We start from the raw sequence: 9,435 nt of genomic DNA, 5'->3' as shown, positions 1-9,435 counted from the left end.
AAGACATGGTTTCTATTTTATTGGAAAAGCACACTGAGAATTTGATCCTTCAGAGAAACAGACAAAATTCTCGATTTTCACTCTCATAAATATGAGTACATTTGGGAAGGTTCTGTGTAAATGTGCATTAAGTTTGTGACACTAATTTTTCCTACAATTAAAGAATACTGCTGTGTTATGGAAAGTGAGAGAAGCCACATCAGTGTTGCCAAATTCTACTCAAACACAGTTGGCCACACAGTGGCCACAGTAAGTTTACAAACACAGTAAGTAATGTTTGAAACGTATTTCATATCTGAACATGAAGAAGAATAACTTTGTTGAAAGTAACTAGTCAATAGGAACATTTCTAGTCAGTAGGAACATTTGTTCCCTGACTATTTAGTTTTGTGTCTCTATAAATGGATTATTTTATTTTAGATGTACTTATAATTTTATTTTCGTTTTCATTACCACAGTCATCATTTTGCTATTAAAAATTAGCAACATGAAAATGAAATAGAAGATAGATTCAACCTCCTAAGCAGGCACACACTGGAACGGAGAAGAAAACATCACGGTGAGAACAAAACACTAGTGACACACAAAAAAAGGTTTGCGAGGTGGGCACAAGCAGCTCTTCACCTGGGAGGTCCTGTGACTCCGAGTTTCTTCAGCTCTGGAGCTGTGTCCCATTTCCCCAGCTCTGCCCAGGAGTCTCACATTCATTCTCCCTGTTGAATGAAAGGACAGATATTTACATCACATACTGGATTTCCAATCTGACAATCTTCACCATGAGCTGATCACCTGGGATGGTCAGGAAAGGAAGTAATTGTATGGTAAACGTACATTTTACCCGGATTCAGGAAAGCAATGAATTACTGTCACCCTTCCTGGAAGATTCCCATGGAGAGAACTTGTCCTGGACGTCACCCTCCTCATTCAGACTAGGAAACACAGACCACCTCTGATCTGGCTCCTCATAGCCTTACTCAGAGCGAATGCCTGGATATAAAGCCCTGGCTGAGACAGTGTGGTTATTCTGAGCACCACACACTGGGAGGGGAGTATGAGAGGTGCTGAGGGAGGTCTGGACTCTGCCCATAGCACAGCAGGCAGACGTTCCCTGAGGTGGGAAAGAAGAAATGTAGGTGTAAGTTTTACTGACCTGCAGTGCCCCATAGGAGTCAGGAGGAAAGAGCTCCCAGCAGTGCCAGTCTCGTGCACACAGCCACAGTGGTGTCAGCTGCTCTCCTGTCTGCCCTCAACTACTCACTCTGAAGTTCACTTCCCACCACAAAACGGTCTTTTCTGTGGGGGATTTTCTCACGAGCACCTACTCTGACCTGGAATAAACCCCACAGTGGAGAGAGATGCACCTGTGAACAGGGGCAGCAGCCTGCCCTCTGCAGCTTCTGCAGGTGGAGACCCAGACACTGGAGGGGCCGCAGGTCTTGCTGTGGGTCCTTCAGAGAAGCCCAGGGGCACAGCTTCCATTTGAGAATCAGATGAACTAAAAACACTCTGGAGTTTCTACTGAGAGTTCAGATTCCCAGAAGGACCATAAGATGATCTGCCTAGTTATCTTCTCTCTATAGAAAAAGAAAAACTCTGATTTTCTCTGGGGAGGAGAGTGAAGATCGAGTCTGACTCCCTGGGGGAAGAGCACTGGGGACCAGGCAGGGCGGCTGTTAGTGCTGTGCTCATTCTCCATGACCTTGCAGGGATCTCAGGGGCTTTGACCCTGAGACAGTCACCACCAATGATGGCAGCCACGCTCTTGAAATGATTAGTGTTGTGAATGTCCACTTCTCTAGATCTTGTAGAGGGTAGGATTCCGTGGAACCTGTTAGAGTGACTCTGAGAGGGAACAGGCCCCCCAAGGTAGGATGTGTCCCTGTCTGCACTCAGGGCTCATAGGTACAAATGAGGAAGGATTAGAACATCCATGAGCAACAACTACTGAGTCCCCTTTATGTTTCAGAAAATGTGCAAATACCTTACAGTGACCACACAGTTCAGTCTCATCATCATTTTCACTCTACAGATGTGGAGCTTGAAGTCTGAACAAACTGTCATGAGTCCTCTGAGTGTGGCCCAGGGACCACAGGGAATCTCTGAGAACCTTTCCAAGGCTCTACCGGGTATGAACTGTTTTCACAACAATACTCAGACACTTTGCCTTCTTCATCCTCACTCTCTGGGGTGTGCACAGGGGGGCTTTCTGGAGGCAACATGACATTTGGTGAGGTGGCAGAGTGAACACAGAGGATGTCAACCCAGCTGTTCTCTGCTTATCCAACACATGAAGCTTTTTCAGAAGTGTAAATCACAGTTGCTCTTTTCATTATTTTTATGTTCTATATAACATAGGTATCATCAAAGTACATTCTTTAGGTTAACATATAATGGAAATAGTTCTAAAGGAATTAAAAGCACATATTCCGTAAGCTGTCACTTTTCATTTCTATATGAAACACACCAACACACATAAACACATAAATAAAGTGTCTTTGGGGCCTTAGTGATTTTTCAGAGTTCAAGGGGGTCCTGCATGGAGTGACAGATGACCAGTCTGGGAAGGGCCAGAGCTGGAAGCAGGTGAGTCCTACCAGACGTCAACTGTGTTTCAGTTTCCCGTCCCTGCAGCAGATGAGCACAAACGTGTGAACAGGCTTCCACCAGCACCGTGTGTTGTACTGTCTCAGGGTCTCATGGGCTGGAGGCCTGGTGGGCTCGGCTGTATTCTAGGTGTAGGACTTGCAGGTGAAGCCCAAGTTTCAGGTAAGGTGTGCACTCCCATCTGTGGCCCTGCCTGTGGCCCCTCCGCCTTCACCCTTCACTTCCCCCTCTGACTTCCTCCTTTGGCAGGTGGTAGGGGGACCTCTGCTCTCAGGAGGGTCCCCTGACTGGGTTCAGCCCACAAGCACATCCTCCCTGGTTTAGGATCCGTTGGTGGGCAACATCCCTTTTGAGCAGTCCCCTGACTAGGGATGAATTACATGACTACAAAATGACCAGGGGGTGGGGGACTTGGGAGGCCTTCTTCAGAATCCTACCTGTCTGCCAAGTCTTTTCTTACCTGCTGTGCCCTGTCCCCAGTCCTAACATCCTGAGTTGGTCCTTAGGAGATGCCCACATGCCCACTGTCTTCGTTATCAGCACACCTGCCTCCAGAACTCCCACCCCAAACCGTCCCGGCAACTCTGAATCCCACCTCAGAAGAACGCACTTTCCATTCCTGTGCCTCACTCTCAGGACAGAATTAGAATGTTTCAATTTTTTTTCATTTTCAATTTATGTAAACTTACCTGAGTGAACAGTTGTTTGCCCAGTCTGCCCACCTGGCTCATGGACCTTCTACAGCAAAGTGCTTGGACCTCCTGAGCATCTGGGTTTAGGGGGCCCATACACAACAGATGCAGTGATGGTTTATTTAGCCTAAGAAACACGGCCCAGGCATGGCTGTGACCCCACCTGGAGGAACCACTGTGGTCCTGGGATAACTTGGAGTGACAGGTGCATCCTGTAGAAAGCCATGACATGCATTTCCATAGTTATGTGCTAACTGGATTGGTACCTGCTCCCCTTTGAGCTGTGTTATTTCTACCCTTTTATAACCTCTGCAGAACACTCAGGCACACAAATGAGCAGATAGCTAAATCAACACCTTCCTCAGGCTGCATTCACCAACTGTGCTACACTGTGAGGTGGTTCTAACCCAATCTTTTAATACTTTTGACTGTCCAGATCTGTATTCCAAAAGACTTACTTATGTGAGGCAGTTGGATCTTCCTACTCTGATCATTTTAGGGAACAAACTTTTTCCTACGGACCATTCTTCCTCATTGAAAGGAAACTTAGTGTCTCTGGTGATGCCACGAGAGCCACCTGTTTTTCCCAAGCTTTTTTGTCTGTTTATGGGCACAATCCACCATGCTTGTTATTTCCATTGTATATCAAAGGCATGAAGGCAGTCGCAAGGTTTGTTTTGTTACCCCACAAATCATGGGTCCCCCGTATTATTGCTAGAGAAGTGGTAGTCCTCCCTCAGTGTGACTTAGTCTGGGTGTACCACAAGGCCTCCTGGAAACTGCCTGTTGCTATACAGGGGCACTTCCCAGGGAGTTGGTACCTACCCTGTGAAGTCTGTGTTTCCTTCCCCCAGTAACCCACTGTCTTCTTCTGTTCTGTTCAATAATTTTCCTCCCACAAAAATAAATACATACCTGTGCCCAGTTCCCCAGGTGGTACATTTCTTCCATTAAAGCAGGGACGTTTCTTAGCATGTGATCATCAAGGTGCACAGTTACACTGTGATCAGCCAGCTGAGAATTGAACAACACACAGTCCAATGGCCCCATGGAGAGTGGTTCCTGGAAACCTCTTCCCAACAGAGAGCTGGTGCAGTAGAAGCAACCTAAAAAATAAGAGTAGAAAGTTACTGCTACCTAGCCAGAATTCCATCCAGTCACCAACAACTGGTCCAGTTTATTGTCCTGTCACGTGACCAAAATGTGTCCCAGTAAAGGCCACTCAGGACTGCAAGCTTCCATTTGACCCTGTCAGCTTCCAAACGCAAGGTCGTCTGAGCAAACGTGTGACGTCACCACTGTGCGTCTGGCATAACTGTGCTGAGAGACAGTATCATTCTGCAGGTGGGAGCCTTTCTTGAGGCTCTGATGTAATGTTAGATTTCCTTACCTCCCTTTGTTTACCCTCAGCTACTCTTCCTCCTCCTCCCCACTTATCCCTGATTTCCACTCAGATTCCGTCCTTTGGAAGAGATATTAGACTGAGCCTGTGCTGTTACAGCTGGCAGTTGAGCAGGTGTCCTGATTTCCAGAGGGTGGGGTCACACAAGGGCAGGACTGGTGGGCCACCTCAACCACCAGGCAACACAGCTGAGTCACTGTAACCCTAGCATTGCCAGATGGGGTGAAAACAAAGTCAAACCAGGAGACATCAAAAATTCTGGCACAGCCCTGGCTGGTGTAGCTCAGTGGATTGAGCACGGGCCTGCGAACCAGACAATCGCGGTTCGATTCCCAGTCAGGGCACATGCCAGGGTTGCAGGCAGGTTCCCTGCAGGCCAGTTCCCAGCAGGGGACGCACGAAAGGCAACCGTACATTGATGTTTCTCTCCCTCTCTCCTCCCCTTCCCCTCTAAAGATAAATAAATAAAATCTTTAAAAAAAAAAGTCAATAAAAAAAAATTCTGGCACATATGTTTTCAGGTAGAGCTATATTATCTTGCTTAGGGATTAGCCCTGATTCTGGGACTCGGAAATAGAAAGTTGGGATAATGTGAGGGAGAATGCTCAGTGGTACCAGCATCACCCACAACCCTTCCCTCAAGTATGCCCAGAAAAGTGGAGGCGTCCTGAGTATTGGACGATAGTAGAGTAACTTTCATACAACACGTTGGGTACAAGGACACTGGGGAACTACAACAGTAAACACAGAGCTCTCAGATGAACAGGCAGAACTTCATGAAGCTGCCATCCCTAGGGTTCAAGGCACACAGCAGAGGTTGGGTTTTTAGAATCCAGCAGGTCAGAGAAGTTGGGTTCCAACTTGACCTTATGAGGAGAAGGAGCACCCCAACGCCACTGTGGCCCCAGCATGGAATGACGAGGCTGGCTTTGGGAAGCTGAGTAACTAAGGCTGGGTAGGGGGCCGTCACTGCCACTGCCAAGAGCTGTTGGGCAAGGCTGACAAGAGCAGTGGGCAGACAGGAAGCAGCAAGGTCCTTTTCCCTGCTCCAGTCTCCTTTAGAGCTCCCTACCTACACAACATAAGCAATTGGAAGCCACCAAAAACAGTAATCTGCCCTGGGTGGTGTGGCTCAGTAGGTTGGAGTGTAGCCCTATAAATTGAAAGTCTGGGGGTTTGGTTCCTATCAGAGCCCATGTAGACCTGCCTTGCAGGTTTGGTACCAGTTGCCACACTTACCAGATGGCTGGATGAGACATTGCATGTTGAATGCTATCGATGTGTAGTGCACAGCACTGGATGAGGGATGGACAAATACGGTAGCTGTTCTGATAAGAGCCCATCTGATCTTCATATTCAGTGAGCTGTGCTGCCGAAAGGAGCTAAGCAAGGGTTCGGTGGCTTTTCAAAATGACCTTTCATGCTATAGTATTTAAAATTAAGACAGAGATGAAATATGAGTTTTTCTTACATCTTACAAACTTTACTAGCTGAATTTATTTCTATTTTTTATTGTGAAATATATTTTGATTTCAGCATAGTTGGTGCACAGGCTAGTACTGGCTAGATGATTTCAGGTGTAAACATAGTGATGTGACATCTTCAAACCTTCCTACAGCAGGAAACACACTTTGTAAAAGTCCTAAATAGTAAAGATCCTACCACCCTACGACCAACACTATACTATCCTATGTGGTAAACATTGCTATTTACTGCGTATATGTACCATAACTGCAGTTGCATAACATTTGTAATTATTGCTTCATATTTTCCCTCTAAATCTTATAATAACTCCTATGTATCTATGAAATCTATACAGTCATCATTTTAATGACTATAAATAGCTCTTTGAGTTAATGTGGAATAATTGATCACTTTATCATTTTGTTGAATATGAGTTTACAACTTTCTTATTAAAGAGAATTTTAATGGAGAAAAAAGAGTCACATTCAGTAATTACATGTCCTCAGGTGAAGGGCACACACTTACTGTTCTGATCAAGTCTGTTCACTCTCTGTGTGAGATTGAGAAAGACTCTGGAAGCAAGAGGCCACCCTCACCTCAAACCGGGGTACAAAGTCCACTTTTTGGAAACACCCTCAGAAGTCACCTAGGTCTTTGGGGCGCATCCCCAACCGCTGTGTTTGAGAAGTGGAAGGAATCAGTAAAAGTCAACCTGCCACTAAGAAAGAAGAGCCAACCAAACTATACTAGTCACCTATAACGTCTGGTAAAATGTCCTATGTGAGAATAAACATTCTCATGAGGGGAATGACCTGGACTAATCAGGGTGAATGTGCTGGTGAAAGGCACTGGAGAACATGTAAACAGTCTGTGCATCTACATCATTCACAGGTCAACACTCAAAAGTTCCTGGGGACCATACACAGCCCAAATTGTTTCTCTGAGACCCAATGCCCAGTTCTGCCCTGTGTTACGTAGTGGCTCAGCATTTTGCCACCGAAGATGGAAACAGTGAGAATTGCTCCTACACCAAGGAGGTAAAATAAAGGAGGGAACTTATTTAGCACCTGCATTTAGACCCAACGACCTCAGAAGGGAAAGCACTTGAAAGTCAAGTGGGGTCCTGCCTTCTGGGAGCTCCTGTGGGAGCTGCAAAACCACTTCTTTGTTTCTGACCGAAAATAATGAGAAATTCTTAAAAAGGGGGGTTTTAGTCTCTAATGGGCTCGACCTAGTTGGCAGTCCTGAGGTCTCACTGGAGGACAGGGCTGAAGAGGCAGTGTGTGACCCCTGCCACCAGGAAGGAGAGAGAGCAACTCTCTTCTCCTGCTTCTGCTGTTGCCCCTGCAGGACACGCAGGCACAGAGCACTGCTCTGAGATGACGTCACTCATTACAGACCTGAGATGCTCTGTGCTGTTTCGATGTTGTGCATCCCAGCACTGCCCTGGTCCCCAAACCTGGTCCATGTGAACCTTAGAGGAAGCACGATCAGTGTGACAATGAGTAAGCTCCTGGCATTAACCTCAATATTTAGGCTTCTCTCCTCTGTAATCTGGGTCCCATGAGTGGCAGCAGAGGTGACATGGAAGCACCCAAAAAAACCATCAGAGTCCAAGTGACAACTCAAGGTGTTGATGTGGTACAGGCAGCAGGCTATGAAGGCAACAAGGGGTGGCCTGGAAACCCCAAAGTATGGTTGAGGTGTCCCCATGGGCCTTATTAGGCTTGGCCGAGGGAGGTTTGTACAGGGCACAAAGCATTGGAGGTTCCCTCTAATCTCTACCCTGAAGTGGGGAGATTCAGGGTCCATCCCTTCCAGGGAGGGGAGGAAAGGACCCTCTCCAAGGTGGCTTCCCTCAAAGCTTCATGCCTCTTTTGGGACCAGGAGAGGATTTGATACCTAACACTGTCATATTTATTTGTACTCTGTTGCACTCTCAGACTCAATGTAATGGAGTCAAAATGGTATTTTGGAAATCTCATATCAATGAAGCATGCAGTTTACAACTAATTCATTCCTTACTGTGTGATCCCTGACTTTCTGGGATCACAACCTGAACTTAGAAAAACTGAGCAGTTAACCAAATTTCGGAACATGTCCACCTGTGCTCTAACTCCACATTTCCACGCTGATGAGAAACACACTCAGAAACACCCAAAATGACTTCTGATCATATGAGAAGCCCAGTGTGTACTGGGTAATCCATAAATATTGGCACCTGCCTTCTTCCATTTTCGTTTGATGGTACAGGTGATCTTCAGAAAATCTGAAAACTGACACACAGGTGACAGAACTAGTAGCCAAATGAGGCTGTGAAAACAGTAGTTTAGGACACAGTGTTTGAAGTTTGTCATCATCTGACCATCCATTATAAAAATAAAAAATTAGAGTACAATAAATAACAAAACATTAATGTTCATGATACCAAACACACCATAACCTTGGGAAATGAACCATCCCCAAATAACTCTTTTTTTACTGCATTATCAAGGTGACATTCCTGTAACTTCTAAAAGTGATGAGAGCAACAAATACATACACACAAAACACAAAGAAGCACAAAAGACACTGACACACACAACACAGGCAGCTCTTACCTGCAATACACACGTTCTCAGGTATGTACGTCATCCATCAGTATTGGGCACTTCAACTCATCAGAGCTCTCATTTCAACCTGCATTTATAGCTCCCATGTTTCAAGCAAGGTCCTCTAGAATTTTGATAATCTTTCTATCTGAAAGCAGAGTGAATAAAAGACAACACACTAATCATTTAAATGACTTTCAAAATAAATTACATGAAAATCGGTTTTCAAGTCATTGGTTTTTCACCCATATTGTAAACATCCAACGCAAGAAAAAATAGATATTCAGAAAGTCACGGTAGGTGTAGAATTGATGGAAATAATTATAAATTGTTGCCAAATGAATTTATAAAGTACTGTGTATTAAAAGGTGAACAGATTGTTGTTTTCCTTTGCATCTTGAAAAACAGAGAGTAAAGAACTGACTGTGGCATATTGGACAGAGCCCGACATACAGACACTTCAGTTGGTAGCTGCCTGGGTTCTGACTGTGAGAGCTGTGACCGAGTGAGGGGAATGCATTCCTACAGTTTTGAGAAATACCCTTCAAAAGAGTTCAATTACATTTTCTGTGATGCCGGCTTCCTTGATTCATATTGTTATTTCTATACATTTCTCAGATTTGTATATCCTCACCTGAGAACATGCTTATTGGTTATAGGGAGAGTGGAAAGGAGGGGAGGA

The sequence above is a fragment of the Artibeus jamaicensis genome, unplaced genomic scaffold (assembly GCF_021234435.1).
Source record: "Artibeus jamaicensis isolate MK-2021 breed Jamaican fruit bat unplaced genomic scaffold, CSHL_Jam_final contig_1044, whole genome shotgun sequence".
NCBI classification, from domain to species: Eukaryota; Metazoa; Chordata; class Mammalia; order Chiroptera; family Phyllostomidae; genus Artibeus; species Artibeus jamaicensis.
Note: the sequence above shows the minus strand (reverse complement) of the source record.